This window comes from Carlito syrichta, unplaced genomic scaffold (genome assembly GCF_000164805.1).
Source record: "Carlito syrichta isolate Samal-C Ts95f unplaced genomic scaffold, Tarsius_syrichta-2.0.1 Scaffold308972, whole genome shotgun sequence".
Lineage (NCBI taxonomy): Eukaryota > Metazoa > Chordata > Mammalia > Primates > Tarsiidae > Carlito > Carlito syrichta.
Genome location: NW_007253068.1, coordinates 310,878 through 320,190, shown reverse-complemented (window position 1 = coordinate 320,190; position 9,313 = coordinate 310,878). Strand labels below are relative to the sequence as shown.

The 9,313-nt window shown below is 35.3% G+C and overlaps 1 protein-coding gene across 1 annotated transcript in view; it reads right to left on the bottom strand.

Moving 5' to 3' along the window:
• The window catches only part of CCDC7 (coiled-coil domain containing 7), a 107,451-nt gene that overhangs the window by 10,983 nt on the left and 87,155 nt on the right, over window positions 1–9,313 (bottom strand). The window lies entirely within an intron of this gene.

The following is a 9,313-nucleotide window of genomic DNA, read 5'->3' as shown; positions in this document are numbered from 1 at the left end:
TTTTTTTTGCAGATTTTCTCTTTGCTAAATTTGCTTTGTATCCTTCTTCTGTAATAACTCATAGTTGGTATGATGACCATATGATGAGTGCTGTGAGTTCTCTTAGTGATGAGAGTAGTTTTGGGGACCTCCCACACACAGGACTACTATTTTTGTACTCTATATTCTATTGTTTGCTGTTTCTTTTTCAGAACACATAATTAACAAGAAAGTTCTGATTTATTAAATCTAGACCAGGTACACCATTATACCGGTTGGAAAACTCCACTGTTGGTAACCTCTATAATGACTGACCAGGTACATGGTAAAAAACTGTCTGAACTGGCAAGATCATTGGATAATACTGCATATAGGGAGGATAAAAATAAATTACTCTTCAAACAAAATGTACAATAATACATGCAGAGATGCTATGCACTGCTAGTCTGTCTGTTTAGAAAAAAAAACCACTGAACACTCCATAGTGAACTATTAAAGCTTAAATAAACAGCTCTATCTCCCTCCACAGTCTCATTACACAAGCTATAGAATATATTGCTGCCTCTACTGATACATCTCTACAGCTGAGGACTTGGCAAGGTGTACAACATACCTTTACTAATCTTTCTTGAGAATATTTTAATTCCTGTCACACATTTTCAATTGATAGGACAAAATCTAGCACAATGTGCACTGCTAACAATATCCAGACATTCCATTACACTGATGATGGCCAGCATCACTAAAGAAGTATTCCATGTTCTCTAGGCACAACTGATTAAAGATAACTTTAAATACAAATATAATCCAGGTTCCTGTCATTCAGATGAATTTGGGAAAGAGAGTTTTCATTTGGACAGCATCAAAAAGACAAATTATATATTCTTTAAGGGAAAACTTTAGATAGTGGTGATATCACATTGTATACCTGGTGATTCTTCAAAGCATCTGTTATCAATGCAACTAATTTTAAATGGAAGCGCTTATATGAAGGAGTATTAGAAGAGGTTCAGATATCATGAAAACAAGTGTTAACTTTAGATCTGCAATATCTTCAGACTCATGAAATTGTCAGCTCCTATATTTATGGGTTCAATGATTTCATTCTACTGTGAGTATCACATGCCCTTTGACCAGTGACTGCTAACCTATTTCTGAACCCTAACAGGACAGATTTTTCTCATCCTTAACCCAACATTCCTATCCCATGATGGGTTTTCTCTAGTCAAAAATATCACACGGTAGTGCATGCTCTAAAAAATTCTGTTGAAGGGAGAAATAGCACAGCTAATCAGGGGTCAATCCTGGCCCATAAGACCTTAGCCAAATTCATAAAACATGGACTCACACTCACAAATACAGAGATATCTCCCACACTATTTTAAAGAAAGTATTGACTCAAAAGGCCCTTTCCTACAAGATATAACCATCTGACAATAAAGTATAACTCACTAATGGAACAGCCTCTCTCAAAAGTCAAAAAATCTGATGGAGTGCTATCTACTATGATGAAAATTGTTAAGATCCCATGGTATTTGACAGTCTTCAAAATAGGGCACATATCAAACACTCTTCATGGTCATAGGCCACAATTTCCTCAGATTGCCTGAATTATACTTTTATAAAGATTAATGAGCCATTGTTAATGGTATGGTTAAAGGATCAGCCCCCCCCCCCAGGATAGAACTATTAAATGCACACATTTTTCCGAGGTACACCCTGCCTAAGGAAATATGTGTAACAAGTAAGTCACAAACTCAATCCTTATTTTTCAAGTGTATATATTTGTAAGAAGGAGTTAAAGCGAAAGGAAAATGTTTATTAAAAATCCAATCAAGAAGTTGTGACCATCATCCCTACTGTAGTCCCAGGTCCCATCATGAAAGAACAGGATGCCCAATAAAGAATTTATTTTAAGAACATATTTTCCACTGTTGTCCATCAAGTTTATTTTTACTAGCCATTTAAGTCAGCCTCTTTGAAAACAATTTCCATGGTGCTTGTAGGCCCAGTTCTTCCTAACTGTTTACAAGTTATAGGCTGCCATACTCTGGCAAGGGCTCCTCTGCCATGGTTAAACTCCAAAGCACCCAGGAATTAGGAAGTAGACAGACAAAGTCATTTTAAGAGGAATAATATGTTCCTCTTATTTTTTTTTCACCCCTTGCTTTGACCTCAGTGCATAAGTTGACACAACATTTCAAAGATGTATACTGTCTCTGCATCAAGTGGTGCTGCAGACATCCTCTTCTAACACAGCAGGTGACCTATGATGGTAAAATGGTAACTTTGGGATCTCAGCTGAACTTATCACAGCAGAAAAAGGACAATCTGGCTCATCTGCATGGAGAAATAACAGATCTGCTTGTCAGGAGTGAACACATCTGACCCTGGCTAATGGTTGGAAGGGGGTATCAAGGGAGGTAATGAGTAACTTTCTCTTTCCTATTGCAGATTTTAAACAGGCATTCTAAAAAGAAAAGAAAAAAAAATCTTCTGACCAGAAAGAAGAGTTCATGATGTGAATTTATTAGGATGTTGGTTCTTCATCATCACCTAACTCAAAAATGTTAATACCAACCGGTAACCTTAATATCCTTCTCCCAGGCCAGGTAAATTGGTATGTTCAGGACCAGGTGTCAGCCAAAACTCATTAAAAGAGTTAAAATAATGAGACTCCAAGACAAAAGGATGGACAGAAAGAGACAAATCTTTGTTTCTAGATAGGCCCAGTGGCTCTCCCCCTTCCCTCTTCTGGTGGTTTAGAAAAACTGGCTCACCAGGACTGTTCAACTCTCAATATATTATTATACAAAGTACCTACTCTCTTTTCCCTTTTTCTAACAAAGTTATTGCTCCAACCAAGAAGCTTTCATTATTACATCGTGGATTGGCTGCTCTCTATCCCCTCCCAAGTCCCCTATAATTTAGTAAAGTGGTATATGAGGAGGGAGTTCTTCTCAGGAGCACTTTCCGTGGTGAATACACCTCTCTATGGAATAATGGCAGTTCAGGGAATATTGTACTCTCTACGGCTTGTTAGATTATATAAAAACCTAACTTAACGCCTACATAAGTTGGGTCACTAGTAATATACCCTCTGTACAAGAGCTAACTGAAGAAATTAAAAGTTCCCCTAGAGCTTTGAATGATAACATAAATTTTCATTTGTAGACATTTATTATGATCAAATTAAAAAGAAATAAAATATTTTAACAGCTATTTTATCTCATAATTCATCTTTTCTCTTGATAGATAATACCTTCCTTGACGACCCAATCATAATTATCCTTCCCTGTGACTTTTTATCAGGTATAGAGTATTATCTTCATTACTCTCTAAAATTATCTTGTTCAATTATTTTTACTTGTTTACCGTCTGTCTCTCCTATTATAGTGTAAGCATCATAGAAGAAGGGATTTTAAGTCTTATTGTTCAATGAAACCAATACCCAAAAGAGTACCTGGCATATGAAGGGGACAAAAATATCTGTTGAATGAATGAGTTTGGTGAATAAATGAAGGAGTAAATTTAACAGCTGATTTTTTTTTTTTTTTTTGAGTTGGAGTCTCACTCTGTCGCCCAGACTGGAGTGCAGTGGCCGCTCCCGGCCACCGCAGCCTCGACCTGCTGGGCTCCAGTGATCCTTCCGCCTCAGCCTTCCAAGTAGCTGGAATTACAGGCACACGCTACCACGCCCGGCTAATTTTTGATTTACTGTAGAGATGAAGTCTCGCCAAGTTGCCCAGGCGGGTCTTGAACCCACAGGCTCAGGCAATTCACTCACTTCAGCCTCCCAAAGCGCAGGATTACAGGCTGAGCCACCAAGCCCGGCAACAACTAATTATTTATGGAGAAAAAATGTACATGTATCAATACTCTTCCTCTTTTGTATATTTTTGTGTTTTATAACAAGCCTGAATAGCACTGGGGGAAAAAAAGTTCTAACAAAAGTATTTAGAAAGAAGAAGGCTGGATATGTGCTTCTTAAAAATAAAACACCGAGAATATGTTTACATTTTCATTTCTAAAAGTTGTGAATTTCAATGCTGCAGAATATTTAAGCTAACAATGTATATGATGTAAAGCAATAAATTATTAAAATCTGTTGTTTGATTAATTATTTGCCACTAACTCATTCCCTAAGCCAAAATAAACTGCCAAATGTTGTAAAGCACAAAAAAAAAAATGTACTTTATTGTAAGCAATACCATGTATCTGCTCAGGTGGGATCTCCTTACTTCACTCCCATCCACTGTCTGAAGGTTTGGGAGACGTTTCCAAAGTATTTCAGAAACTCTATTAGGATCTAAGAAGTAACCCAAAATGAAGGTTGATGAATAATATTGTGCCATGTGCTTAATAGTTTTAATTTTTATTCTATTTAACAATATTAACCTAAAACTGTTATGGGCAATTCTATAAAACCTATTGATATCTAGCACAGTTCCCTGAACAACAAAGACACTCAGTCAATGTTTCTTCATTGACTCACAACCTATTTCATGTCATATTTCTCATTATTGTCCTTAGTCTAAAATTCAGACACAATGAATTATTGGCCTCTCCCTGAGCACACTGTATAGTGTCTAAACACCCTCATCTTTGCCTCAAAGCAAAGTTCTGTTCACCTGGAACATCCTTTTCTCATATTCCCTTGTTAAAATTCAACCTCACCATCTTTCTTAAATTAACTGTTAAGTAATTTTCAATGAAGGCAGAAATAACTTTTTCTCTTGTTTGATGTAGCTTCTTGGTAACGTTTTATAGAATACAATTTCTTTATTATAGTCTACTTATTTTTGTACATATCTTGTCTGCCTTACTATATTGTTAATGCATTGAGGACAATGACCATATATTTGTCATCCTTTGCATCCCACAATATCTAGTACAGATCCTTGCACAGCAAGGACACTCAGTCAATGTTTCCTCATTAGTGCTAAACTGAATTGAAATGAATTGAAATAATCTTTCTTTTGAAGTTAAGGAACATTACCTCAATCAACATTTCTAGGGGAAAAAAGGAATTTAAGAGGGATTATTTGATATTCATTCTACGATTATGTTTCTGATCTTGATGTCCTATATTCCCTATCATCCTCAATCTGTTGTTCCCCATTGAAACTTTCTTTCATTCTATCACTTCCCATTATAACTCTAAACTGTGATCTATTAAGCTAGGTACAATGGAGCGTAGCAGGGGTAGTAACTTACAATAACATTATCATAACCCCTCTTCAAGATTTTTCAAAAGACCTGTGTAAAGTAAATGAGACTGTCTTATTATGTCTTCAAAGAGCCTAGAGATTTTCCTTAAAATACTCTTTTCAAAAACTAATGTTTCTACTTTCTGAGATTTACTAATATACAAAGAGGCTATTAAATTCATTAGCAGCAACTAAATGTTTGATATTAAAACAGCTTATACCAAAAGTTAACACTTCATGTTCTTCAAGGTGATAAGCAAATGATTGGCTTTCCAGCACTTTGAAAAGCTGTATTTCACCATGATACCATAGAAAAACTATAGTTTTATGCCATGCTCTACCATAATCTGAGCACAAATATAAGAGCAGCATGCTTTATTTCTTTCTATTTCTACACAGTTCATGAGATAGTTAAGTTCCCACTAACATTAAAGATAACTATTAATACTTTTTCTTATACCTTCTCAAATATTCACAATGTTGACCATACATATTTAAAATGTAAAATAATAAATAACAAGAAACCAACCATAATATTTGCAGAGCACCAAGTAAACCAATGTCTAAGTTTCTCCTGAGATATTAAAAACATATTTTTGTAAATTCAAGTAATCACTGTAAACATTTTAAATGGACATTTTCAAAACTTCAGGCTTAATCACAATAATTATTACCTAATTCTTGCTAATTCATCTGGGGCTGTAATCCAGAAATATTAAAAATGATAATGAGCAGAGAAATGCATTTTTCTAGGTAATTTTTTCCACTGTTCTGCATGGTAATGTGACTCCAGCAGGTTTGTGAATCAATCATTATATTCTTGTCAATCAGACTCATCACTAATGAAAACTGTAAAACTTAACTGGATGAATCAATCAACTCAATTATTTATGTGTATGCATATATACACATATATGTATATATACAGTGACTGAGTAAAATTGAAAGACAAAAAAGTTTTTACGTGAATTGTTTATGTATCTAGCTCATGTATCTTCATGGCAACTAAATTCAAGGTAAGAGTCAGTTCCTCATTATCTGGAAATTGTAATTACCGTTGTCAAAAAAAAAAGGTGTTTTTACACATTAAATCTGGCCCTTTATTTAAATTTTTCATTTTAAAAGTTTGATTTTTGACTATATTCAAACTCTTCAGTCTTTGATATCTAAAGTGAGTTTCAAAGATAAGAGTACAACATCATAAGCAAAGATATAAATCACGGAGTTTTATGACACAATTTTGATCACCTAGATATGTGAACTGATAAAGATTAAAAAGAGATAGAATGAACTTATTTAAATGTTTTACCTTTCTTCAGTTGGTCTTCTACTTTGGACAACTGAGATCTGTGATAAAGACAATACCAAATTTAAATATACCAAACATGCATACAAAATGTTTTTAGCAATTCATCTAGAAAAATATCATTCAAAGCAATTTTTAATATTATAATTTTGTAAGATTAAGATACCCAGAAAGCTAAGAAATTATCATATTTTGGCACTGAAAGTGACATTATAGGGGATAAACAAGACCCTAAATTATGCCTATATTTCTAAATTAAGCACAAAGATGGTTTTATACTTTTTGTAAAAAATATTATTTTAAACCTATCTATTACATAATATTTAGTCCTTTCAAACATTAATGTTGATGGGTTTATAATGCTAATATTATATACAATATACTAATATAATAGTACTTTTTAAAACTCATAACCTTTTAAAATTTATAAATTTTAATAAGTATATTGAGAATGTATGCTCAAAATGTGTTTACTCAGGTGTGTGAGCAAAATTGCCAGGAAATCAGTGGCCTTAAAAGTGACATGTTTTGTTAACAAATTACCTCTTGTACACATAACACATATTTTCCTATAGCATAAATGTTGATTCTAGGTTTTATTCCAGACCTGAATTTCACTAAATTCAGTTTCTGTTACACAGAGATTAGTAGGCTTTATCCTTACCCATGTGTGGCAAGGACTCTTAGATGTTCACCAAACTAATCTTTTCTTCTTAGGCACATTAAGTACCTCCCACAGTTAAATGCGGCAAAAAGAATGTAAGAGAAAATCATGTGCACCTCTTCCAGCCTGTTCAATAAAAATTACTCATTTGTCCTCCATATTATTTTTTGACATCTGGATATCTATGCCCAGTGTGGCTTAGGAAGCCACATGTAAGATGGTAAAACTTTCATATGCCAGAACATCCAAATGACCTTGTAGAGTAGAAATCCCTACCACAAACACTGACCTTGAACTTCCTTGGACATTAATATGAGAAAATAAACTTATACTGAGTGAGCCATTATAAATTTTGTGTCAATATGTCACAAGAATTAGCCAACATATTAAATAATACATCACCAGGGATTTTTTACACAGCCTACACAGACAACTGGGACAGAGCAGAATAGTGATATAATGCAGCATTAACATAATGCTTCACAATATACAAAAGCAGTTAATAAGCATCTAATTTTATCTTCATAATATTCTTATAAAGTATTAGCATCCTCTATTAATTAAGGGCTTGTAGATATAGTTCCTGAAAGAAATAATAATTGTTCTCACCCCCTCTCTAATTTCAATTCCAATAAACAACCTTAAAAACAGGTATAAAAGCCAGGCTCGGTGGCTCAGCCTGTAATCCCGTGCCTTTGGGAGGCTGAGGTGAGTGGATTGCCTGAACCCGCGAGTTCGAGACAACCTGGGCAGCGAGACCTCATCTCTACAATAAATCAAAAAATCAGCCGGGTGTGGTAGCGCATGTCTGTAATTCCAGCTATTCAGAAGGCTGAGGCAGAAGGATCCCCGGAGCCCAGCAGGCGAGGCTGCGGTGGCCGGGAGCGGCCACTGCACTCCAGTCTGGGTGACCAAGTGAGACTCCAACTCAAAAAAAACAGGTACAAAAATTTTAAAGGTACAAAAACTAAAAGGAACTACTTTTTCCAGCATGCCATTAAGATGTATATAACAGACCTTTTATGTAATATAATCTAGTGCCCAGTAGTAGAAGTTCCAAAAATTTTACTTCTAGATTTTAAGTTTCTATTCCTAATAGCACAGAATGATAAGCTGGCATTCCTGTGAAGCCTAAAAGCAAGAGCACTGGAAGCTTCCCCCTCAGATAAGAAAGTTTGCTCTTGATAGTAACAATATCACAATGGATCAGAGACCTAAATGTAAAACCTCAAACTATAAGAACCTTAAAAAATGCAGGAGACAACCTTATGGAAATTGGAACTGGCAACCAATTTCTGATCAAAACCCCAAGTGCCCATGCCATAAGAGATAAGATAGACAAGTGGGACCTCATCAAGCTGACAAGCTTCTGCAAAGCCAAAGAAACCATCAAGAGAGAAGGAGACAGCCCACAGACCGGGAAAAAATATTTGCCAACTGTGTGTCTGACAAAGGCCTAGAATCTAGGATCTACAAGGAACTCAAATGTGCTGAAAAGAAAAAAAAACAACAGCCCCATTACAAAGTAGGCAAAAGATATGAATAGACAGTTCTCAAAAGAAGACATGCAAGCAGCCAACAGATGCATGAAAAAATGCTCAGCCTCACTAGTCATCAAAGAAATGCAAAATTAAAACTACACTGAGATACCACCTAACTCCAGTCAGGAATGCCATCATCAATAACTCCAAAAATAACAGATGTTGGAGAGGAGGTGGTGAAAAGGGAACACTTCTACCCTGTTGATGAGAGTGTAAACTAGTACAGCCTCTGTGGAAAATAGTGTGTTGATTCCTAAAAGTTCTAAAAATTGACCTTCCTGATGACCCTGCAATTTCCCTACTGGGAATATACCCAGAAGAAATCAAATCACTCTATAAAAAAGATACCTGTACATGTATGTTTATTGCAGCATTGTTCACAATACCAAGAACATGGAACCAACCATGCTGCCCATCAAAAGAGAACTGGATAAAAAAATGGAATATTACGCAGCCATAAAGAACAAAACCATGAACTTCTCAGCAACCTGGATTAGTGATCTTTCACAGAAACAAAGAACTGAGTATTACATGTTCTCACTCATAAGCGGAACTTAAACAACTGTAATACTATAAGAAAAGGATCGACAGTAGCAGGAAACTGCAGGGAGGT